Consider the following 27,046-nt stretch of genomic DNA (forward strand, 5'->3'; position numbering starts at 1 on the left):
TGAAGTAGTACTCATAGATAAGAGTTATTACAGTGAAAGGACACAAAGATAAACCAGTAAAGGGGAAAAATGCTTGGGGCAGAGTCTGGAGGAAACTAGTGCAAGCTTCTGAAAGTCCTTTCCTAGTGAAGTCACATAAGTCACACTTAATTTTTCCAGTAACAAGTTGTGACAATACGTGTGAATGTTATCTACTAGAGAAACTCATTAGAAACTCAGCACTCAGTGCTTTTATTGAGGGCTGGTCATATAGGCACCCTTTAGCATGTTCCAAGATTCCAGACTCCCAGAAGGAAAGCAGGTGTTCAGCATAAACCATATTGTTTCTCCAAACAGGGGAATGAGTGAGTGAGTGAGTGATAGATACTCTCCCAAAATTCAAGTTCGCAGATTCCAGCCGAGTCAAGCTTGCAAGCAGGCCTTTCTAAGGAGAGCAGTCTCAGGTCTGCTATGTTAACTCTTTTCTGCTCAATGTCTTATGGCATTTGGTTGGGAAAAATGCCTGACCTTTTGGGATCTTTGCAACGTTTAACTAAAGAGAAGCTTGAGTGGTGAGGGGAGCAAAGAGCAAGCCAAGAATATGGTGGGCTCCTCCGGGTAGAAGGAGGTGAAAACTTGGATTATGTATGGAAGAATTATATCAATTGTTTCCTTTGTTATTTCACTGTCCAACACAGTCCCCATCACAGCATGGGCAGAGGTGATTTTAGAACTGCTGTACATTGCAAGTCACCTTTAGCTGTCTTCCTGAAAAGCTCTGCTTACATGGTGTCTTGTGTTTTACACATTTTGGAGCTTACAGTCTGAAGTCATTCTCTGCAGACTCCTTTGACAAAGTGAGAAATCCTTTTAAAGTTCATTTCTTAAGTTATTCATCCTGTTAAGTTCAAAGTTTAGCTTTTTGAGGTTTTGTCAAGTAAAGCTCCCTTGTGGGACATTTGAATTTTTCAAAGCTGATATATCTGGAGTTCGATGTGAATCACTCCAGCACACTTAACGGCCACGCCAAGTTGCTTCTCCTGGATTTCTTGTTTCCATATGGTATTTGCACCTTCAATTTAGTTTATCCAGATCAAATCATTAACTTTATATATAATTGGACAGCCTAAAATAAATCCTTACACCTCTCTCAGCAAAGAAAGAAATTATAAAATCAATAATTAGTATCCAAATACAACCTTTTTGTATTTTTTTTCCAAGAAAATCTTGCTGGTTTTATTTTGGGATTATGGCTAAATGGCCTTTATCCAAGAAAGTGAGTGATTATTTTAGTGAGCAGACAATGAGAAAGGAGAAATGTGTGGGAATAAAATATTTTAAATTGCTGTTTTCTTTCAGTGGTAATTGTGCATGTAACTGTAGGACTACGCTGCTTAGAATTTAAGGATATTTATCTCTATCTTAAAATATTTTGAGGACCATATGCTTTCTATGCACAGTCCTTTGCAATATGATAGCAGTTGATTAAAAACAAAGTCTTTTCCTTGATCCAATGTTAATCCCTTCATGGAGTAGCTTTATACAGAAAAGAAAAATAAGGAAAGGGGGGCAGCAAAAATATTTCTTTCTTGCTAACATTTTAACTTCTGGGGGAGAAATTGAGACTGAATTTTAGCCGTTTGTTTTTAGTATTTATTACAGTTTAAACTAAAATGCGTAGGATTTAGTTATAATGTCCTAATACCTTTGCAGTTGCATACAACTGAACAATTTCACTGCCATAGAAAATGACATGTTTATTTATATTTTTAAAAAAGAGTATTTTTAAAGCTAGAAAACAATGTAACAGCATATATTTTTTAAACTCTTATTTGTCTAAGCATTGCTATGTTAAAATGTCTATTGTTTCTAGGGCTTGTTAATAATTGCAGACATAATTTATTTCCAAGGGACTAACTTGTTCAATTCTAAAATGAACAATAGAAAGAAATATTAGAATAAAAACAAATAACTTCATGTTATATGTGTGTGTGTGTATGTGTGTGTAACTGTACACAAAGAAGAATAAAGGTGGAAAGTATTTTGTAAGAACATAAAATATGTGCAAAAAATGCATTTTTTCAGTGTTTGCTCTGGAATATAGAATTTTGGTATCAATATTAAACTGTGAATAAGCTATGGATTATATTATCTTATCTTTGTCTGGGCAGTTCATTGATCACATGAATAGAACCATTTAGATTTTTTAAGATAGTTCTGATTTCATCATATTTAACTTTTTTTTTTACTAAAGTTGATCTGTCAAAATATGCTTAAGTACAGATTTAATTTCCAACTCTGTAAGATTTTCATAAAAATGCATTTTTAAACTTTTGCTTTGGTATAAATTAATATAAGCAAACACATCAGGAAAAAATTTGACGAGCCATTCTACATTTCATTAACAGGGCAAATTATAGACTTTTTTAAATTCATGAACCTGTATTACTGTGATTTAGAGAAATCTTCATAGCCTAAGTATCCCTTGCCATCTCTGGGATTATTGTTTATAAATTTACAGAGTAGACCAAGTTATTTCTATCAACATTTATTAAATTCCTAGTAAGCATAGAATACTGTTCTCTCATAATTCCTGCTCTAATGGAATATACATATAAAGATATTTATAATACAAATTTGTATGTTACATGCTCTAAGTTAATAAGAATGATATGGAAATCAATAGGTGGGCACCTAACTCTGCCAATAGAAGGAGATAAATTTATGGAGGGCTTTTCCAAAGAGTGACATAGAAGTTGGATTATTATTACTTGGATTCAAGCTTATCAATTTAGCTCCTGATTCTTAACACTTCATTGTATTTTTTTTTCACAGTTCACTGTAGTTTAATAACAATTTTGAGGTAAGGTCTTGCAGATACAGCATGAACAAATATTCAAAATATTAACCCAAATCTTTGTTGCTTCAGGCTAGAACTATATTAACTTTGATTCTTCAGTTCCACCTTTCCCAATAATTTTATATATATATTTTTTTACGTGGGCAGGCACCGGTAATCCAACCCTGGTCTCCAACATGGCAGGCGAGAACTCTGCCACTGAGTCACCATTGCCTGCCCCCAATAATTTTAGATACAAAATTTAGTCAGCCTTGAATTGAAATTACTTCACAATGGTCATGTGTAAGGTGGCCAACTCTCCTGGTTTATCCAGGGATGCTTGGGATTTTAGCACTTTAATTCCATTGTCTTGGGAAATCCCTCAGTCCTAAGCAAACTGGGATGTTTGTTTACCCTATCCATGGGTTCTGTCCAGTTTATATGATACATTTTATACCTCTGCATTTGTATGCATGCATTGAAGTGGGAAAAGATTTGGAAAACTTGAACATCATTCAGAGATGAGAAATAAGTACTTGACTGAAATAAATATGGGAGGTTTGCACACACACAAATACTTCCTAAATAATGCTGAAAATTATTGAAGGCCAAATCTAAGAAGTTAAGATGTAAGTGTAGTAGAGATTTTAGGTGAAACTAAAGTTCATGAGATAGACCTTCTTGGTTTTCTCTACCTTCAAATTTCTCTCTGTTCATTTGTTCTGCCCTCACATACACCCATAAAAAAACAATTTTTTTCATGTTGGCCATATACCTTTGAACTTCTTTACTAAAATTCTTCAAAACTTTTCTTATCTCTTCTCAGATTACTAGACCATCATGTGCTAGTGGGGACCACGCCCTTCTGGAATTTTTCCCCTCTCTTGATTTATTGACACCATACCCTCCTGGTTTTCTTCTTACAAGTCCTTGTTAATGCCTTCCCAATCTGAACTTGGGCCTTCTCTTATTTTGATTGCCTTTAAATGAAAATATTCATGTTCCCACATACAAACACAAACATTCTTAGCATATAGTCATTCCAGCCTTCTCATATAATCAATAACTCACAATATTATCACATAGTTGTACAGTCATCATCTTGATCATTAGAACATTTGCATCAATTCAGAAAAAGAGTTCTGTGATTGGTTTTATTCCTCTTTACACACTTGCACTGACATTGTAAATGCTGTGATGCATTTAAAAAAGATAAAGATAAAATTCTCTTCCATCATGTAGCATACATTTTATAAATTGTAGAATTATAAATTCTATAAATTTTATAAACAGTTCTTCATATGATCCTAAGTACTATGGAGAAAATTAAAGCCAGGCAGGAAGCTGAGGAATACCAGATGCAGAAATCAATGGGGAGGAGGAGGAGGTCATGAGATATCTCTATCCAGATATCTCAGAGGCACCTCAAACTCAATATTTTCAAAACAGAAGTCATCATAATTGTCCCTGAATCCCAGCTCCCGAGCAATGGAAAATACTCACCCTGTTCCTCAGCTAGAAACATGGAGAATATCCTAGACTCTGTTCCCATTCAACCTGTCTCTGTGTCCTTACAAATTATAAATCTTGTCAATCCTACCTCTTAGAGACACATTAGATGTCTCCATACCCAGTGATACTGGGTTTACCCAGGCTGTTCTTTTTTCTCTCCAGGTTCTCCATGCCCATCTTCTATACCACCTTAGAGGGAATTTCTAACAAAAACAATATCTTCAAGGTGCCCCTCTGCATAATACTCTTCAAGAACTCTCCAGTATTTAAGATGAATTATGTTTTGCCCTGTAAGTACATAGAAATATCCACAGTTTTTCTTGGCAGATGCTCCTGAAGAAACACTCATGACTTAAAATCTCTTTCTGTAGCTTCCAGAACTTTTCTATCCTATGTCAATCAGTCTTCCCAGTTCTTCTATTACCACTTTGATCTAAACATTCCATAAACCAGCCATTCTCAAATGTCTCTCTACTTGCTAGTGAATGAAGGCTACCACCATCATCATTTCCACCTTTTAATGAACACCAAAAGGACATCTGACAGCATTTAGTCACCCTATGCATCTAATTTTTAAGTTACATAAAAATCCTAATAAGGTAGGTGTTATGATTCCCACGTTATAAATGAGAAAACTGGGGCACAAGAGATTAAACTTCTTCCCTGTAAGACCCTTGATGATCACACACAAGATACAGTTTTCTTACTCAGAAATTGGGGTTAATGATATCTATCTCATAGAACTGTCATGCTAAGGGTTAGCAACACCTAGTACAAACATTGACTGGCACATAGCAGGTCATCAGGTAATAATAAATCATGATACAATGATCACTTAACTTTGTAATCTTCTGATAGAAGAGAAAGTGGTATGTTGAAGGAAAAGATATTGCCCAAGATCAAGTCAGTCCAGAGCCTATAACCAGAATGAAGAGTGACTCTCTCTATCTAGCACATAGACTCAGGCAGGATTACTTAACACAACTACAGTGTAGGAACAGGAGCAAAAGTAAATTGTTCCAATCATTTATTCATTTCACAAACATCCTTTTATGTTATTTCATTTGCCAAATACTGAAATTACAAAGATTTTTTTTTAAAGTCCTGTCTTAAAGATTTCATCACACATAAAGATTTTGATAAATAAATAGATCAATATATTGATCTATCTATATATATGAATCAATAACTTTCATTCCATTGACAAATATTTATCAAACACTTATTCTGTGCCAAGTAATGTGCCCAGTGCTCTAATAGGAATGAACAAAACACCACAGTTACAATTTGAAAGGTTTATAGTGACCATATCAGACTGTATACAATATTCTTTATATCCCACTTATTTGCTCTCATATCTTTATTCTCCCATATTTTTTGCATATGTCTCTATCTCAAACTAAAATCATAAGCAATTCAAGTGAAAAATGTGTCTCTTCTTTATCTTTGAATCCCTCACCACTTCCTACCCAGTGCTAAGTAAAATGGTTAAACTAAAATCTGGCCAAGGGTGGTACTTGAAAAACGGATAGTAATAGAAGCACAGTTAGTAAAGGCAGAGTCTAGATCACAAAAACAAAAAAGAGCTTTCCATGCATGCCTCCCCTGTGGCTACTCTGGGACCTCAGGACTGTTGAGGCCAAGACCTTAGGCAGGTATATAAATGGACTAATGTGTTGGCTGAAGGAAAAAAATGTCATTTTTTTGGTGCCTGCTTTACTCTCCTTCACAGTTTTGGCACCGTGAAAGCAAAGAAGAAGGAGAGAACCTCTTCTGGAGTGAAGACTGACTTTGGGCTGAACTGTCCATCTAGGGCCTGTGGCCACTTTTATGACCTGTAGCAATATTCTTTACGCAGTGTTGGATTATCCCATATGTATATAGCTAAGATACTAGCCAATGGTGACTCCAAAGAGTTTTTTGAAAGAATTAGATAATGAAATTGGGGGTAAAAAATCACAACAAAACATTGATGTAATCATTATGAGAAAATCAAAATGCCTTTGGACATTTTGTCTTATTTTATAGTTTTGACTTGATTTTTTATTACATAAGGGGGAAGAACCAAAGCCTTTTCAGTTTGAGGACTGAAGAGTTTCAGATGACCCTGACTTAGAGTAAAATTTAGGACCTATCTTGTAAGGAGCTATCTGCCATTCACACAATGAGACTCCTCCCTGTTAACAACATAGATTTAAGTCTATGTATGGGCCATTTCATAGGTAGCTAATTATGCACAGTTATTTATGCAAATGAATAATGCCATACCGTAGATGTAATTTTTCATTCTTCAATTCATATTCTTAAGCATAGTATTATTATTATCTTCGTATGCTGTATGACATGGTCACATTTCATTATTTCCCCATGTGACTATCTTGTTATTGCAGCACCATGTATTGAATATGTTTTGTTTGTTTTTGTTTTTGCTTGTTTGTTTGTATTGGGAAGTACATGGACTGGGTATTGAACCCAGGTCTCACGCATGGCAGGGAAGACTTCTACCACTCAACTACACTTGCACCCTCTGTATTATTTTAGATAAGCAAGTCTATTTTTTTTCTCCAAGGAACCACATGAAGATTTTTGAAAGACTAGAACAAGTAACTGCATCTTATTCAATGGTTTTCAATTTTAAACCAAAACAAAAGAAACAGCCAACCAAGCATGAATAGGCTTTCTCATAAATACACATATTTAAGTTCCAAAGAGATAGAGCTCATGCAAAAGTGACTTGGACTGTTAAATGAGGCATTTTGATGTCCTTACAGTGATCTTCTCTAGGTTTTTCTCAAACAAAAGGTTTTACTAATGCATTCTTCAGTAATAGCTCAAGTTCAGTTTCAAGTTAGTGCCTATATATTCAGAACGTATAATGAAGTTGAACTTAAAATGTTTGGAAATAGATATGGAGTGAAGATAGCTTGTTAGTGGGAATAAAAGAAATAGTGCCATACTGTAGGAGATTTTGATTGAAAGGTGTTGTATATTATTGATTAACACTGCAAATTTAAATCAGTTCTTGCATGAAACTAGTACAAATGCACAACACTGGTACAATGAGTTAATAATAGAGTGGTTTGTGGGGGAAAGTGCATGTTGCAAGTCGTGGACTATAGTTAACAGTAATACCTTAAAATTCTTTCATTTGCAGTAATTTATGTACCACACCAATACTAGGGTTCAATAACAGAGGGAGATAAGGGATATGGGGTGCTCTGGGTTTTCTTTTTGTGTGTCCATCTGATAATTTTTTTTTTGAATAATGAAGATGTTCTAAAAGTGAGTGTGATGATGATTGCACAACTAAGTGATGATACCATGAGATATTGATTGCATAATTTGGATGGAATGTATAACAAATGAATCTACCTCAATAAAATCTGAAAAAAAGGTTAAAAAAAAGTTAATTCAGAATTAAGAGAAAGCAAGATGAGGAGGAGAAATGAGAGACCATTGGTTACTTTTGGTATCTGTTGGTATCAGAGATTAGTGATATCTCATGTAACCCAAACCAATTTGACAGTGTTCCTGTCTCTGTGTTTGTCACCACTCAATAACCAAAGTCACCCACATTTTCTCAGTCTTTACTGTGATTCTTCAGTGATGACTTGTGTCCTCAGTCAGCTGAGATACCATAGTGACTAGTCTTTATGATATTTAGAAGAGGTCGCTTCTGATTAAGGCTCTCATCCCTACTGTCTTTGGTCACTGAGCCCAAGAGTGGTCTTTACCACGCTTTCATTGCACAGTCACCTCTACACTACTAATGGACTGATCCCTTCACAGCCTCACCAATTATTCCAACTTGCCTCCCATCAAAGTCTTACCATTGGCATTTCTGGGACACACATGTCATCATAAAGCAAAACAAAAATCTTCCCTGTGTTCTTGCCAATTTTGTAAAGCAATCCTTGTATTGCCTATGTTAACTGACACTTGTCTTTGCCTCATCTAAAACAAACAAAAGATACATGTGTCTCTGATCATCTCTGCCCTTCGAGCTATACTTTAACCTCCTCCTAATCTTCTTATGGACATTTTTTTAAATACTATTTTATGCTTGTTTCTCCAATTCATTTCTCATTCATTGCTCAATCAACTAGAACTTATTTTTATCACTTTCCACTCTAGCAAAATGGCTTTTGATACAACCATCAATGATCCTCAAACTTTCAAATTCAATGAACAATTTTCAGATTTGTATTAGGTTTTTTGTGGCATTTGGTACAGTGGAAATTGTAGAATCTCTAAGATTTCCTGATATCTCATTCTCAATCTCTTACCATTTCTTCTTACTGTTCCTCACCCTTAAATATTGTTTTAATGAATCCTGTCATCCTTGAACCCACTCTATGCATTTCCTAGAATGGTTATATCTAAGTTCTATGTCTTTCTTTACCATCTATGCTAAAGACTTGCCTGCTAGGCAGCTCCCCCTCGATTTCCCAGAGCTCCTCCAATGCAGGATATTAAAAAATTGAACCCACGATCTTTTCCACAAAATGGCGAACATATCTTTTCTTCTTATCTGAATTGGATATACTACCATCCCATCCAGTCACCTATACTGCAAAAGCTGGAGACCTCCTTGACCTCCCCCAACCTCATCTTCAAATAATCACCAAATGCTGAGAATTTTGCCTATGAAATATTTATAGAATCTGTTGCTTACTCTCTCCCTCTGCTCTTTATATTGCATCCAATGACCACTACTCTGGTCAGGCTTTTATCAGTGGCCCAACTTCAGCTATAACACCCTAACTAAGCTTTCCATCTTTACCCTTATTTTCTTCAAATGTATACCTTCAAGAAATGCTGTATGAAGATGCAGTGATGACTTTGATGATTCCACTTCTAAACATCTTTATAACTTCCTGACTTGCATGTTATATAGTTCCTTGCATCCACCAAGCTATTTTCCAATTTGGTATCTCTAGTGGTCCTTTTTATCTGAAATGCCCTTCTATCCCTTCTTTCAAACAACTAGCCTTCATCTATCCATTTGAATGCAGCTTAGTTTTCATTTCATCTCAGAAGCCTCCTTGATCTCCCCAGGGGGTATCAGATGCTATTTCTCAGGAGTTCCATTAAGACCTCATTATTATCATTGTCACTACACTTACTTAACTGTAAGTTATAGTTATATTTATGCTTATATTTATATTTATATTATCTGTCCTTATGTCTGTCTCCTCCAATAACCTGTGAGCTCTTTGAGGGCAGTGACTGTATCTCAATTATCTAGGTATTCCAAGCCTCTTGAAAGGTCTCAGGCACAAAGTAGACAATGAAACCACTGACAATTCAGGAGATGATACATTTGCGGTTCTCTGTTGCTCGTGAGAAATAGGTTCAAGCTGTGGTTTTCACATTTAGAAACAGATTAAATTAATTGGACAAATACTCTCTCATATCTTTTTTTAAAAAAAAAACATTCAAGGAACTGAAAGTTATTAAATAAATTTAGCATGTGGCCATTTCCTTTAGGGGCTATTCAGATTGTTGTTACTATCTTACGATAAAACTTTCTTAGAAAATAACTTCTCAAGATTATCACCTAATAGAGACTTCTTTTCAACCAATAGTTTTATTTTATCCAGGACCGAACTGTTCATCTAGAGGATTATTCTTACCATTATTTGCTTTTCTCTTTTTTGACCTGCCTTTGACTATGTTATTCCTCTTCTACCAAAGATTAAGCTTTGGAAGATAACATGGACACCAATTGAATCCCTTTTGTGGGAAGGTAGAGCGATATTGTAGAAAGACCAGAGGCTTAGAGACAGTAATATTGGCTCCAACATGAACCATTTGATAACTATGATGTTTAGCAAATTTCTCAACCATGTTGAGAAACATGCATCTCCTTCATAAAATGGGAATAACAGTGCTACCCTAGAGACTTATTTTGAAGATCACATGACTTAAGCCCTTAAAATAATTGGCGTAATAATTTGGTTTCTCTTTTTCCTATTAAGAGTTTGTAAGAAAGGACTGGATAAACAAGCCTACATAAATGGCTGAAGATTTTAATTATTTGTTTTCTCTCTAATTCATATTAACTTGCATGATGAAAAGATGGCTTCTCAAAAGTAAGATTCACAGTAAAATAAAAGCTAGTGTGATTTTTTTTCCTTCTTGGTAGTGAATTTATTTCTAAGTTTACTTGACAGTTTGCCAAAGGTTTTTGCCTTGACTATACATATGGAGGTAGAAATTGGATGGACTTTCTTAATTGGTCCAAAAAAAGCACCTCAAAGCAAAAGTTATGCAAAAGAGAAATGTTTTCCTTCTTAGTAAAAAAGGCTAGCACAGACAGAAAGTTGCAAATGGAACACTCTAGTGCCAAAGGGTTAGAAAAAGAAGGACAAAAGGAGAGGAACTTTTAAAGATAGAAATTCTCATTATGGAGATTGATTGTTTAAGTAAGGTTAGTTTTTTAGGACTTATGGACCTATTGAGTTTAAGATGGCAAACAACAAAATGCTACTGCTAATTAGACACACAATGAAATGTCACATGGAAAGGTTAACTATTTTAAAGCATGTTTTGTATTCATGTACTTAAAATGTCATTGTTATTAGTTTCAAAATAGAGTTCACTGACAAAACAGGAACTGATACATGATCCAGAAGGGAGATAGCTATGCAATGCTTTCTTATTTGCCCAGTGTATTAAAAGAGTAGAGAAATATTTTAGTGAGTTTTCATTTGAAGCATTCACATTTAATCATTTCTATAGTAGCCTCAGCCCATAATTAGTTTGCGTTCATGCTGACCTGACCCTGGGCGGATTTAAAAGAACAACATATAAATATTAAGGCTTATGAAGTGCCAAGCACTGCTCTAGATCCTGAGGTAGAAAAGTAAACAAAATATAAGTTTCGCTAGCTCCATGGAGGTTACATTCTATGGAGGAAGATATATAATATGAAAATCATAATCTAATGCGATATCCAGTAGTGACAGGTGCTATGAAAAAGAAAGTAGGGTTTGAGATCACTATTTCTCTGCTACCCTCAGTAGAAATAATGGGAAATCAAGAAATGTATCTCTGAAGAGGTGACATTCAAGCAAAGCTGTCACTAATCAGAGACAGCAACCACCTGCACATTTCAGGCAAAGGTACTTTTGAAGGCAGAGGAGCGAACATTTGGTTTGGGCTTCCTGCCATGCCTCTCTCTGCTGCTGGTCACTGTGTTATTGGGTGGGGGTGAGTGTAGGTGGGAGAATTTAAAATGAGGTGTGGAGCGCTGGGCTAGCCACACTGTGCTTGCATCTCATTTCCTGTCCTAAACAATGTGCATGGCAGGCCATCCTCCAGATTAAGCAACTGTGATTCAGGAAATTTAGAAACTCATCCAGGGTCTCTCACCTAATAATCTAATAATAATAATACATTAATAATAATAATAATTTCTCAAGTCTGTGCAATATTACATCCCTGAGGATGCCCAGAGGCCAATGTAGGAGGAGAAGTAACAGTGATACTTCCCATTATCACCATGATTAAATGCATAATATATCAATCACTTGCTTTATTGAAAGCACACATAGCACCAGATTCTTCTGTGCATTATGTCAACCTTAGGGTCATTTTGTTACCTTCAGTACTCAGATAAGAAAACTGAAGCTTAGGAGGTTAAATAACTTGTCAAGGAGATAGTTGGCTAGGTCCGTAACATAAAATGTCGTCTTTGCTTTATTCCCTGTAAGAAGCATACATATTTTTCCCCGTGGGTGCTGACTTCAATCAGGAATCAGGATCAATGTGTTTGATTAAGATATGCATCTCCAAAATAATAAAAATCCCCTAGCATGGATATAGAATGTTTAAACGTGGGCATCAGAGCTCTTTTTTTGGCATGCTGGCTATAATTATTGTCATTTTATGCTGCCATTTATTTTTACATTTCATTCAAAATAAAACCAACCAAACATGTCTGGTGAGAAATTCAGTGATGCTGCATTGACCTCTCTTCTTCAGAAGGCAAGAATACTGGCTTGTGGAGGCTTGGCTGCAAAAGCTCTTTGAAAATACATGCCCACCAGTGCCCACCCTCTAATGCCATATTTTTCTCTCTTTTTTGAATATTGAGCATCTGTTAATAGCTGAGACTACTGTTTGTGCCAGAGGCAAAATTTTTGTGATTAAAAGCTGGAGTTCAAATCCCTGCTCTGCAATTTACTTACCACCTACTGCTACCCTTTTGTTAAATGCTCATTATGTTGAATGCTCTTTATGGGTCTGGGACTGCTGCACCCACTTTACATTTAATCCTCCCAATAGTCCCAACATGGATTATTAACCCCATTTTATGGAGGAGGAAACTAAGCTCAGAAAGAGAAAACAAATTGTTAATGGCCATGCAATTAATAGCCTGCAAAGCTAGTGTTTCAACCCATGTTTCCCCACAGCATGACACTGCAGAACTAAAGAAGTCAGTGACCTGGCTGGCATAGAAACAGAATTAGCTTTGTAATAGGGGCTAAGCACACAAATCCTGCACCATACCACAGTTCTGTGAAATTACTAGTGATTTCAGTTTATAGCCCCACCCAGGATCAAATGCGCCAGAGACAAATTCTTGGGACTGCTAGGAAGAGAACAAATGTCAGAGAGAAAAATAGAAGTGTAGTTTCTGGTAGACTGGATTAGAAAACAGATTAGCAGGGTGAGATGAGGTAACCAAGGGATGCCTCAGCCAGTAGGTTTTCCTGACACTCAGTTTCCTCCATCTTCTTTACAATGGGAATAATCATACCTAACTCACGGGTGAGGGGGTTAAGGTCAAAGGTATGAAAATATATTCAGCAACCAGCTCCATTCTATGCACATACCCACACCCAACAGCCCTGATGCAACTGCAAATTTAACACGCTCCATCCTTCTCAGTTGCAGTGACCTTACCAGGGGCCTTCTGGTCAACCCTGGTGAGATCTAGGGAAATCATCTTTGGTAAATCCAAATTCCATCTGGGCTGAGGTCTTAAGGAGGACAATGGAGACATCTTGAATGTGACTGTAACTGCATTTCCCCAGGCCAAGGACTGCCCTTCCTCTCAGAAGCAGCCCTGTCTGTTTCACTCCAGTTGACTAGTAGACAATCAGTAATGATTATACACTCTAAATGACTAAGGATGAGGGGTTTGACAGGGCATAATGGAAAATCCCTTTGTGCTTCAGAAAGTGATACAAAACTAAAATACAATGATTTGTTTTTTTTCTATGTCAGACCAGATATTTTCTTCTCAAATGCAAATCCTCAGAGGCTCCCTTACTGTAATAATGCTCCCGATCACCTTGGAAGAGATAAAGGTGTGAGGGTCAGTCTGGTTGCTTCCCCAGGCTTTGCATAGATCCAGGAAAAACCGGACACCTCTCTGAGCCTCAGGGTATCCATCTGCTGCCAGTAAACCCATTCTCTGTCTTTATCCTGTGATGAACCTGCATTATAGGAGCCAGGAGGCTATGGAGACAATCTCTACTCAGTTACTCAGAAGTAAAGATGCCTCCTACTTTCTGGGGAAACTAACTTTCCATTTTTTAAGTTCTTGTTTGTCAATCACCTCCTTTCCCACTAAACCCAGATTATTTAGTGCCTCTCTCAGGTACCATTAGATTCCCATGAACCAACCCTATAAGATGGTGGGGCTGTCCCAAAGCTCACAGCCTAAATAGGGATGTCCCTTGAGAGAAGAATTTTGAAGTTTCAGAACTGCAGTTCATTAGAGCAGTGCTTCTTAAGTACTATCCTGTGCCATTGAATCTTGGAGGATCTAGGTTCATTTAGCTCCAATGCTCCATTATTCAGAGTGTGGTCCATGTACGAGCAGCTTGAGCATCACTTGGGAGTTGTTAAAGAAAATGTTAGAAATACAGAAGAACAGTTTCTACCCAGACCTATGACTCAAGGCTACAATTTCATAAGACCGCCGCTGATCCATAAGTGCATTAAAGTTTGAGAATTACTTCCTTGAGGATCAGTCTACTACCTCATTTTACAAGGATGAAAAGTGAACCTCAATCAAGTTACTTGCCAGAATGCCCCACTGTAGAATTCTGTTTAGATTGCAGGATTCAGATTCAGCTGTGTGACCTATGGCACCATCTTAACTCCTCCAGGCCTTCAATTCTACATCAGTAAAAGGGGAATCTTCACATCTGCTTTGCCTCCTTTTTGTTATAAAATATGGTTATGTCTGTGAAAGCATTTTATTATCCTTAAAGCATTATGCAAAGAATAGGCTCAACTGTTATATCACACAAAACTAAACCAACAAATCTTAAAAGGGGTGTGTGTGTGTGTGTGTGTGTGTGTGTGTGTGTGTGTGTGTGCGCACATGAATTCTTGGTGCAGAATTGGGCCATATATGACAAATTTTGCCCTACATAATTTAGAATGTAACCTAATTCTCAGATTAGTTGCTGAAAAAAGAATCTTTTTCTCCTCTAAATCTCAGAAGGGCTCTCAAAATGAATAGGCCCTCAGGGCCTCCTCACCCCTACCTCCCTGCCCCATGTTTCCACTGCTATACAATATGGGAAGCCTGATATCATTTTTTTTTCAGGAGGTATTAGATTTTGGGGCATGAACTGATGTGGCCAGGTTCCATGGCAGAGGCAGGCAGCACCTTTTATCCCTAAGAGTCATGCAAATCCAGTGTGGCTTAGAGGGGAAAAGGAAAGGGATAGGGAAATGAAAGGGTTGGAAGAAAAGCAAAAGAACAAAAGTGGGGAGAAGGGCCCTGTTGTTATTATTGTTCACTAAACATATTATTTGTTGAGCAATTTCTGTAAGGCAGATGCTATTCTAGATATTTAGGATATAGTCAGTGAACAAGGTCAACAGGACTCCTGCCTTTAGTGGTGGTGGTAGGTGGGGTAGAACATAAAACGTGCCAAGAGGAGCACAGTGTGGAGTTCTGCTTATGATTAGATGGTCAGGATAGCTCAACTGAAGTGAAAATTCACCTGAGATCCAAGGAAGGACAAGCAGGTGGCAGTTATGTGCAGACAAGGGGAAAGAGCTTCCCCAGCTGGGTAAATGCTCTAAGGTGAATATGTGCTTGGGAGTTTTAGGGAACTGAGAGATAGTCACATGGCTGGAGGTTGGAGACCAAAGAAGGTGGGAGGTAAGTTTGGAAAGGCTGACTACAGGCAACTCTTGGAGGACCTTGTGGGTCATGGTTAGGAGTGTGGCTTTCAGTCTGAGTGAAGTGGAATATCACTGCTAGCCCAACTAGCAATTTATCTAGGAGTAGAAAGTAGAATCTCAGAATCTCAGCATGTTACACGTTAATGGACTTAAAGTAGGAAATAGTACCATATGTTCCCACTCTTCTTTCTAGCTTTCATCCCTTCCTTCTCGTGGAGGTTTATTAAATACTTATTAAACCTCAGGTACTGTGTTTCACTGAGCATTTAATTAACCTCCTTATTAAGTTAGATTCTACAAAGCACCACTCCTGGGACTTGGTAACAAATTCATCACTTAATCAAAAGCCTGCAGCAGTAGTCCTCAAGTTTTGGCTTGTTGGAACTTGTTCAATATAAAAATAGCAGGTTTCCATCCAGATGTATTGAATAAGAACCTTTGGAGGTGGGCCTTCCTATATGTTTTTAACACACTTCATAGGTAATTCTGAGAACCATGTGCATGCTTTTCTTTGAGCCTCTTTCTGTGGTACACGGCATTTCTTCCCTGCCTCTTTTGGCCATCCTTACTCTTACAGCGCACTTCAAATCTGCCTCTTCTGATCATGACTCCATGAACATCTTAGATACCCATTCACTAGGCACTAACTCATGCCCTCAGTAGTCACCGCTCCCCAGCTAGAGGCAAGCACTTTGAGAACTGGAGCTACATCTGTATTATTTGTCCTCCTAATAACCCAGCCTGCTGTCTTATTGGCAGTAGAAACACTGGAAAATGTCATTGCTGATGATAAAGATAATCTTAATTCAGAGATGTCTCAAAGGGAAATAGTGTACCTTACCTTTATTCTGGTCCCCTCTGAGATGAGAAAAAGAAATAACCACAACCACAATAATCAACCAAGGACATTGATAATGGTTAACTTGTAACTAAACACTTATTTTGTGCCAGACATTGTGCTACCTAGTTGCACCATCTCATAATCTTATTTGTTCCTTATCCCTACCTTTGATTCTAAGAGGCTCCTCCCAATGCGGAATATTGTCTGTAAATTTGGATCCTAGTTCCAATTCAAGCACCGATTAATAAAGTGGTCCCATTTAATCTCTCCGAGCTTCAGTTTACAAATTTTCAATGGGAAAAAAAAATCAATGGCCTTTCGCTTTTCCAGAGCTGTTGTGAGGATCAAGTGAAATAGTATAGCAAGTGTTGTTGGACCATATGTTAAAGGAAGATAGACATAAAAACAGAGCAGATGAAAAATATCTCCTGTTCCTGTGGCAGCACCAGAATTCTAAAAGCAGCAGATAGTTACATTTTCTGCTCAAGAATCAGCTCTTATTTATCTGCAATATCACCAACTTACTGGTTAAATTTGAACTAATCTAAGAAATAGGTCATAAATGAAAAGGAACTTGATTTAATATAATATTGGAAGGCTGAACAGCCCAGAAAATAAAATTCAATAAGTATCGACCAAGTCCTTCATTTCTACTTTACTTTGACAATGACCTTTATTTTTCAATTAATTAAGCCACATTTGTCCCAAGTCAAATAATAGGCTGGTCTTTGCAGGGATGAAGAACAGCTGGTGCCTCTGTTCTTCTCCTTGAAGCCAGCTCAGTGGGCTCTTATATCCTGGAGAGGGGAGATGTCACCCACCCTAGAAGGGTGATCTCAATTATGCTCCCACAGCTTGTGGCTTCCAACAAAAGGAATCACAATTTGTAGGCAACAGCCTTTGTGCTTGGTGTGGCTTTGCTTAATTGTCCAGTTCAGGATGTGGCTCTTAGTGAGGCAGGCCTGGGTATCCACCAAACAGTGGGTGCTTATTATTTGAATGGAGTTAAAAAAAAAAAGACATCTTTTTCTCCAACATTGTCAGCATGACTGTTCTTCGAAATTCTATTATTGGCAATTTTTTTTTCTTCTTTAATTTTTGTTCATAATGGTAGTCTCCCCAAGAATGATAAATATAAATTAATACCTTAGTGTCAATTTGTCAATTGGATCCCTCCTCTGACAGGAAGGAAGTCATTAGCCTTTAAAAAACATTCTAAGCAGTGCATAAAACCTTGTATTACATCATCTCCTTGAATCTTACCAACCTTCCAGGTAATCAGAACTACAGGGCAGAAAAGGGGAGTGACTCCCCCTAGGTTACAGTTGGCCATGATGTCTTGAATGCATGTCTCCATATAAATGTGGCATTTGCCTACTATTCCTGACAGCTCCCAGAATAAATGAAAGCATGGGAATACTGATGGCTTGGAAGAGAAGGAGAGATTGTGATTGGGGATCTCTTTGAAAAATTCCTTTGTAAATGCTGAAGCCAACATTCACAATTTCTTTTGTAACACCTTGAAAGTCCTGAACAGACAGTACTATGCTTGCACAGGTTTAAAAGCAATGCCAGTATCAAGGATGCATGGGTGGTTCAGTGGTAGAATGCTTGCCTTCCATGCAAGAGACCCAAATTAGATTCTTGGATCTGCACACACCCCAACCCCCCCCCCCCCAAAAAAAAAAAAACAAAAAACAAAATGCAATACCAGTATCCTTACATGTCTCTGTATCAGATTCTTTATGGCAGAGCTTACTATGGTGTTATACATTTGGAATTTCCACCCACATGGCTCACTAATCATGCAAAGATTTTATCAACTTCCAGTAGATATATTGATTCTTTCTTTCTATAAGAAAGCAATCTCCAGGTAAATGTGTTCCATACCCAAAAGATCTACCACTATGAGCTAGAGTGATTCCCTAGTATCTCAGCTGCTTTCGTCTTCTTACCTTTTGCCTTCTCCCTTGCTTCGAATCATGATTTAGAGTACAAAGCATAATTCTTGCCAAGAAGTTCATTTGATTCTTTTGCTGTGGATATTTCATTCTATCCATATTTCCTGACCAGAATGAATAAGCCTGAGCTCTTTTAATCCCCATTGTTGTGTTTTGATAGAAGAAAACATTCCACTCAAAGCCATTCTGCAATCAAAATCCCCAAACCACTGAAGAGAGATGTAACTAGATTTCTGGTGGCAATTTAACTCCAAGTTGATGCAATCAATATTCTGTATGGCCAAGTATGATGCCAATAAAGCCTTTTTCCCCTTTGTAGGTTTAGACTTAGCTTTTCTAGGCAATGGAGAGGCATGTGACATTGAAGTCAATGAGATTATAGTCTTAGAATCACTTTCAGCAGTTATTAATGTAATCACAGCCTTGTGCTTCAGGACTTTCACAAAATTGACTTGACTTCCCTAAACCAATTAATGCTTACAATGCTCAAGGAGAAAACTAACATTAAATGGAGATTACGTGATTTTCTGCTGTACTCTCACTATTGTTCTTGCTTAACTTCTTTTTTCCTTTGTCCATTGCAAAATACTTGCACTCTTTTATGGAATAAAATTCTGAAGTGATACATACATATATATATATATTGACCTGGAAAGTTCTTATACAGAGGCAATTTGGTAGATGTGTCAAGTGAATCATTCCAAATATGTTTAAAATACTAAGGAAATAATATTTGATTGTTTAGAAACAATTATGCACGGGATTTTTTCTTTTTAAAATCTTAAATGCTAACCAACAACTCTGGTCACATAGTTTTCCTTTCCCTCCCTCCTTCTCTCCCTTTCTTTTTAAGATATAAGGTAAATTTATTTAAAAGCAAACACATTTTGGCCTTCTCCAGAAACAAAAATATACCTATACTTTGCTTAGATATCTGTAGCTAATATTGTGCCTGGTACAGAGCGGACATTCAATAAATATCTATGTACAAATGAATGATTATCGATGAAAACTGTGGCAGCATTACAGTTGCAACTTCTCTTTTGATTATTGGTCTCTGACAGAATAGAAGAGATTGAGATTATAATATTAACTATTCCAGCCATAATCTATCTCAAAGTTTTTTATTTCTCTCACAATGACAGTGATTAAAAAGTTTATGGCTAGCATTTTCATGGATTCAAGTATTTAAAGAGCAAAAGGCATTTAATGTTATTATTCAGGTTTCAAATCGAATTTTCATAATCATCTTGAAATTCCTTAATACAATGACAGTGATGATGTTACTTAAGAATTCAATTCTCACAATATAAAGTACTAAAGTTTGTTATTGAGTTTATTTATACCTGGCCACTACCCTCAGAAACATAGACTTTTCCTATCAAGTAATAGAAACTGTCAAGTAGCAATTCTTGCTGAACCAAAACTATACATCCAAGAGCTATATGAAACCATGTAAAGGTCAAAAAATGTCAAGATTATGAATATATAGAAATGATTTATAATAGAAAACATAATTCTCCTCACCCAACTTCATGCAACTTTCAAATAACTAAAGTTGTCATAATAATTTTATACCATGTTCAAAAATTAATTATTGGTTCAATACTACCACAGACCTTAGAAATAAGGATTCTGAAATTGTGTAACTTGCCCGAAGTTATGTAGCTACTAAATGATAGAGTGTGGATTTGAATCTTTGCTTGATTCCACAGCATTTCTTTTCAGCCAATGCAGCCCAAGTTACCTTTTCCTCCTTTGCAATTCACCCTACAGGATTTCTGTCTCTCCTCAGGATGACTCACAATGGCATGCACATAGTTCATTCATTGCACTTCCAACTTTTCATAATATCTGTCTGTTTCATCCAATGACCGTAAGCAATTCAAGATTTCCATATCACCAGGACCAAGCAGAGAGCATGACAGAGATTCAGCAAATACACAATATTTACTGAATGAATGGTGGTACTGAGACCCATCTCTTTTTTTTTGCACAACCACAAATGCTCATTCTAAACCTTACTGGTCCTCCCTGAAATTCTCTCTCCTCCATACGTGTTATTAGAGGACAGTCATCATCAACCACTAAAAAATGGGTTCACCCCAATTCTTCTTCCTGTCTTAGAAATGTGCTGCAAAGTCTTTGCCCCACTGAGAATGGGCCATGTGGATCAGCTCCAAGAGGCACATAGAATACTTCCTGGTGTTTTCTCAAGAAATAGGGAGTCTTTCTTTGGAGGATTTAGGGAAAACAGAACACAGGCATTTCAAACAAACACCTCCATTTCTAAGTTATCTGAAGATACATTCTGAGTAATGTGTGTATTCCATACTCACAGAACAAGGGTATCCTAAAGAGCCAGTATCAGCTCAAGTGAACAAGGGAGCTCAAGATAGAAATGGTGACAAGAGCAGAGAAAACTGGATGGGTTTAAAATAATAAACATAGAGAGAATAAATTTCTCTCTAATTTGCTCCCTGTTGACTTCTTAGGATGCTATGGACACTGACAAAACCTATTCTTTTTATAAAGGAGTCTAGGGAAATTCCTTAAAAGCTTAGGTGACTATAACATATAATGTTGTTTTGTACAAAGTGAAAAGAAAACTGCTTCTTGATGAAATGAATGAGGTTTTAAAACTTGATCAATAGATACTTATTTAAAGTTTATTAAATGCTGTTCAGAGTATGGAGATGATTGAATCCTCAAATAATGTTCAATTTGCTTTAGTTAATAAGACACAATGATCATGATACTACAAAGAATTTAATCAAAATGCAATGATACCATAATAATGAGAAGAGTGCTGCGAGGCATTTTGGAATGATCTTCCAAACAAGCTGGTCAGGCAGCAACTGACCTGTGGAATATATGTGGCATTCATAGAACTCTGAATGCTTCATGCTCATGTTCAAACACACATTACTAATCAGTCACATGGCTTTATCCTGCAGAGCCCAGGTAGATCCTAAAAATCTTTCTCAATTCCATGTTCCTGGCAGCCACTACTAATTAATTGGATCTGACTGGCAGGATGGAATCTACCTATCATTCCTATCTTATATTATTCCTCACATGACATGGTTGTTTTATTATCCAACATCATTTTGCATTCTTGGAAAATGGTCTAGATTTGACATCTATTCCAACCTCCTTCAAGAGTGTGCCCTTTATTGGAGATACTGGAAAATTATACACCCTAGACTCCCTTGCAGCTAGCTTTTTTGGATTTAAGTTCCACTTGAATTTGAAATGAAGAGGAAAGAGGCAAATCTGGGGCATCCATTTTGCAGATATGGATTAAGGTAGAGGCAGCTTGGTTTTGTGAACATAGTTCCTAGACATGGGTTTTCCTGCATGTTTGGCCTTTCTGATTGCAGCAGAGGTGCAGAGTCTGGAAGCTGGGAGTTGATCCTGGAAGACCCATCAATAGCCTGTTCCTCCACCCTTTCCAACTAGTTTGCAAGCTATCTGACAGCTGATAATAAAACCTTTTCTATTTAAACCTGCTAGAATTCTGTTGCTTATAAACAAACTCTATTCCATACAGCTTCCGTCCCTGAAAATGTTATATTCAGAGCCAGTCATAATATGAAGTCTGCCCAGAACAGAGTAGGATAGGTTTCTATTTCCCCATTAGCTGCAAACTGGATTTCTATCAACCAACCCTGATATCACATAAAGTATTGGAAGCCTCAACCACCATTGCTGCAATTTGGAGCCTGACTTTGTGCAATAGCTTCAGTCCTGCTGAGCCTCAGATTCCTCAGCTGTTAAATGAAGGGATTGGTTTTGGGTATCCCTGAGGGATTCCATCTCTTTCATTCTTTATATTTGATAAAAATATTTTCTACCATGTTCCATTAAATAGCTAGCTATTAAGTCATTTTAAATTTTTCATTTTTTAGAGTTTTTCTTGAATAAAGTGAACTTTAATTTTTGAGTCAATTTAGTCATTTCAGAGAGAGGTGAATTGAAGCTACTTTTGAGATAAGCACTTTACATTTTTAAAGAACTTTAGGGATCCTGATTTCATTTCACAAATACAGAAACTGAGGTCCAGTAAGGAGAAATTATTTATCAATGTTCATAGGTCTATGAAATGATCCTCTGTTCTTGCTCTAAATCCAGTAATCCTCTCATTAATCTAATTTTACAGAAAGCAAAAATGAAGAATATGACATGAATTCAAGAGCTTCTACTTGAATAGAATGAAGGAGGTAACCAAGTATTTCATTTTTATTTCACAGGAATGCTCATTTGCTACATGCCCAGCCCTTGTGCCATGTCTTCTAGTGTACTCTTGACACTTGTTGAACTTATAAATCTAATGTTTCACATCTATTAAGGATTCTCTAAATTTATCATAACTGGTTGATAAGAATCTGCCTGACAATTCTTAATAACCCCCAGTGTGCCTTGCATTATATAAGCATTTGATAAATGCTTACTATTATTTAAGTAAATTACAATTAAGAGCAAATAAACACTGACCTTACAGAGTCAAATAAATAGGGATTCAGTGATTTCTTTTTAGTTTACTCTGACCTCATCAATATTATGTTTTTATTGTTTTGTTCATTTTCCCACATCTTTCCAAAAGTGATTTGAAGTGATGTTCAAAATGTATATATATTGCAGAAGAATTATAAAAGATTTAAAAATGAGAGATTATGATAAAAATTAAAATGAAATAAAGCTAGGTTGAAGAAGTATATCATAACATTAGTTTAAATTATTTACCCTGAGTTCTAAATTTGATTTTGAGCTTCCTAGCTGCCAAAGCAAGAACTAAAACATAACCTATTACAAAGAACATTGACCTCTCTATATAAATTGATGAGCTACTTTAGAGAAAGATAACTTTTGCTAGAACTGAATAGACCCAAATGGTCAAAAGAGCACCTACCAGAAATCAGAATAACACAAAGAATCACTGGCATTTGCATAGCATCTACAAAATTGAAAGCATTTTATGTGCATTCAAGTTTAGTAGAGCCTCACAATAACAGTATCTGGTGTAGATATTATATCTTATTATATTTTAAAAAGAAAGGAAGAAAGAACAGATAAAAAAGGACAAAACTCATGAGGCTAAATGACTCTGTAAGATATCACATTAGCAAATAAAATACCCAGTTCTTATACTAAGGTTTTCTTCCTCCAAATTCCATATTTCTTCCATACCTTGGTGACCCTCTTAAAAGTGGATGCTCTAGTTTTAACCTTGCCACTACCACTACTTTTGGTATACAACTTATTGGATAATTTTTATTAGGAAGATGTGCAGATGCCTGGCACATTGCATCATCATCTCTGGCCTTAACAACTTCTATTGTATTAACCCATTTTATAGATGAGAAAACTGAGGGCCTCTATAGGTAAGCAAAGCATCTAAAACAAAAACTGCTTATAAGTGGTTGAACAGAAATTTAAACCCAAGTTCTCATATCTACTCTATGACAGAGAAAGAAAGAGAGCTTATTTGAGTTCAGGTTTTCCTGGCGTCATAGCCCATGTCCTGTTGTCATGTCAGTCAGCCTCTCTACTGACCATTTCTAATTGAAGACCTGGAGCAAGTTATTTACCCTCTTGCATTTCAGGGTCAACGGACTTCAGATACAGAATAATTCAGTCATAAAGGGTTACAGAGACAATCAAATAAGGAGATGCATATGGAAGTCCTCTGGTGTACAATTATATAAGTACACTAACTATACTATATATTAATAACATTAATAATTGTAATTTAATCTCCAAACTGAGAAAGTATAGACTTCTCCAAAAAATAATGGTTTAATTTGCATATGTTATAGGAGATATTGCTGGCTTTTCTCAAATTCTCATGGTAGTTTCTGATCTCTGGCCTCAAATCCCTGCAGAGATGCATCCCAGATGGGGTAAAATAAAAGAGGCAGGAATTTGAGCAGCAATCCACATAACAGAATATTTGTAAAATGTGACTCAGCTCTGTCTGCTGAGAAAACGAGGAGATGAATTCTTGAGCCAGGTAAAGATTACATTTGTACATTTTGTTAACCTTAGCACAAATTGCTGCTGCCCAGGCCTCTGGTTTCCTTAGTAACGTTTCTTAATAAGTTTTTACAGGAATGTGTCCTAATGAAAAGGTTGGAGGAAAAACCCCTGTGAAATTCACTGGACTGAGGACATCCACTTTTACGGCCCAGTAGATGTGGTAAGCAGGTTCCTGAGGACCAGCAAACTTCTTCCTCAGGAGTACACAAATCCAAAGTGACATTTGTAACATCTAATACCATACTCACTAATGGAAATGAGGGTCCTTAATGGGAAGGTCCATAGGAAAGGAAGACTTCTTCTAAACTCAAATTGCAATGGAAAGCCAGCATACATCCTAACAACTTCACACTGTAGAGTAAGTCAGGAGAGTTCCAGAGTCCTCTGGGGGTAGGAATAACCACAGATTTTTTTCCTTGCACTGTATAATGAAAACTAATGAAGAGAAACACATGAAGTGTGGTTTCCCTTTATGCAGAGTTTAGTAGCTGTATCACGGAATGTAGAATGACTTTCAAATAAATCAAGAGAGAAAGGAAGACTTTTGGACCAATTGTTTTCCTAAATCTTGCTTATTTTGGGGGGAAAAAGCAACAGCCACTTTCGTAGATGTTCAGAAGAGGATCACAGCAATAGAACTAGGCTATTGAGGAGACATGCACACCTCTAAAATAATTGAGCCTATATTATCATATACCAAGAACAGGCAAAAAACATTAGAACATACAGTCTATCTCTGTGTCTTTGACATCATCAAATGAGGCCTGAAGAGATGCATTGATTTTCACCAGCGTGAACCCAGCAGTAGTTGCAGACATCATCTTATTAGGGGAATGAACTTATGAATACTCACAGCCTATGAAATAACTGACATTGCTGGGTATAGTGCTTGGGATTTATCTTTCTCAGTTATGGGAAGCCAACCAAATTGAAAGCCAATCATCATTAAATCAGTAGGTGTATATAAATCTCTAAATGATTATTTTGGCCACATAGAAAATCTCTATTTACTACCTGCTGTCAGAAACTTTGCTGGTAACATAGAAGCTAGAAGAAAGGTTTAAAGTAATATAGTTTTCATGTGCACTAAGACCATTTCCCAACAGCAGTGTAAGAAAGAATGGTCACCAAGCCAGATGGATGGCATGGCCCACCTCTTGGTCTTTGACTATAGGTGGCCAAAATAAGAGATCACATTTTGAAATAATTGTCTTTAACATCACGCATTCACCAGGTTCTATTATTACATTGGCTATCCTATAGATAAGTATTTAACCAGTGTTAACTTGTTATGGCTTCAGACAGTGACCTATTAAGGTATTTACAAATGGATACAGGTTAAGGTTTAGTTCCAAAATGCTCAAATTGAATCTGCAAGAGAGTTTAAATGGGAATTACTGAAATACAGTATAAGCAAATTCATAAAGGAGACAATATCAAAATGTTTCCTTCCTCTATTCTCAGTCTTTGCTTCTTTCTTTACCTAGAAATCTCCTAATTACCCCTCAAAACCCAGGAGGATAGTACACTATCCCTCTTCAAAGCTTTCCCAGCTCCAGAGAATGGGTAGCTGTCTCGACCTCTGTTTCTTGCCCAACACTATCATACGGTATTTCTGTTCTCTTTTCACTTTGAATCCTTTAGTACAGAAACCATATCAATAAGGGAGTTGGTATATGGTTGTTAAAAATGGACTCTACAACAAGACTCCCTATGCTTAAACTCTGGTTCCACAATTTACCAGCTGTTCAATCTTGGGAATGATCCATAGTTTCATTTATAAAATGAGGAAAATAGGAATACCCAGTTGGTCAAATTATTGCAAGGATTAAATGGGATAACATAATGGGACAATAAAGCACATTGAATTGCAGCAGCCTCATAAAGTGTTTGCTATGGTTTGCTTTTTTACTATCACCATTGTCTTTTTTAGTGTCAGTCATAGAGTAGATGCCCTGCCATTGAGTATAAAAATGAATATGAAATATCATGACAAATATGCTGTTCTACTCTTACTCGGCTTCTATCATCATTAGAAAATGTGGCGAGGGGAAATGCGGAACTATTTATTGGGTTCTTTCAAAGACTAACAGTGGGCAAAAGGGTATTGTCAGACATGTGGATTGAAATTAGAGTGATAATCCTGGTCATAGAACTACATGTTAAAACCAACAAGCCATGTTCATCTGCCCCATTTTATTTAAAAACAAGCTTAAGGTGTTTTCCTCCTTTTATCACTTTTACTCATTCAAAAGTAAGTAAGAAAAAGAAACACAAAATAACAATGCATATTATCTAAACCACATCTTTATGTGTGGAAAAATATATCATAAAAATTTATGGAGAGTGATAAAATGAGCCAAAGACAACTGGCAATCTCAGCACTGGGACATTTACCCAAGTCTTCAAAATGTTGTGCAACATATATTTTATCTGTTTAATTGAGACTTATAATAAAGTATAAACATCTAGCTAGAATATTTGAATAGAACATCACTGGAAAATAACTTATTTTTTCTGACCCTCAGGTCATTTGGGTATAAAATAGAAAAAAGAATTTCCATTTCCCCTTAAATTTATTGCAAAGATCAAATGGGGCATATATTATAGTGATTTGTAAATAATAAAATAATAAACCAATATGAATTATTATTTGTACCGCGAATTGTTATTCTCATTAATTAGGAATTGGATTTTTCCATTCAATCAACCATA

The 27,046-nt window shown here is 36.5% G+C and overlaps 1 protein-coding gene and 1 long non-coding RNA gene across 3 annotated transcripts in view; one reads left to right on the forward strand and one right to left on the reverse strand.

Moving 5' to 3' along the window:
- The window catches only part of KCNIP4 (potassium voltage-gated channel interacting protein 4), a 249,969-nt gene that overhangs the window by 206,496 nt on the left and 16,427 nt on the right, over nt 1–27,046 (reverse strand). The window lies entirely within an intron of this gene.
- The window catches only part of LOC143663082 (uncharacterized), an 81,901-nt gene that overhangs the window by 32,983 nt on the left and 21,872 nt on the right, over nt 1–27,046 (forward strand). For both annotated transcript variants that reach the window (XR_013165797.1, XR_013165796.1), the window contains exons 2-3: nt 22,455–22,515; nt 24,395–24,491. This is a non-coding gene — a long non-coding RNA (uncharacterized LOC143663082). The remainder of the gene's footprint in view (nt 1–22,454; nt 22,516–24,394; nt 24,492–27,046) is intronic.

Source organism: Tamandua tetradactyla, chromosome 19 (genome assembly GCF_023851605.1).
Source record: "Tamandua tetradactyla isolate mTamTet1 chromosome 19, mTamTet1.pri, whole genome shotgun sequence".
Lineage (NCBI taxonomy): Eukaryota > Metazoa > Chordata > Mammalia > Pilosa > Myrmecophagidae > Tamandua > Tamandua tetradactyla.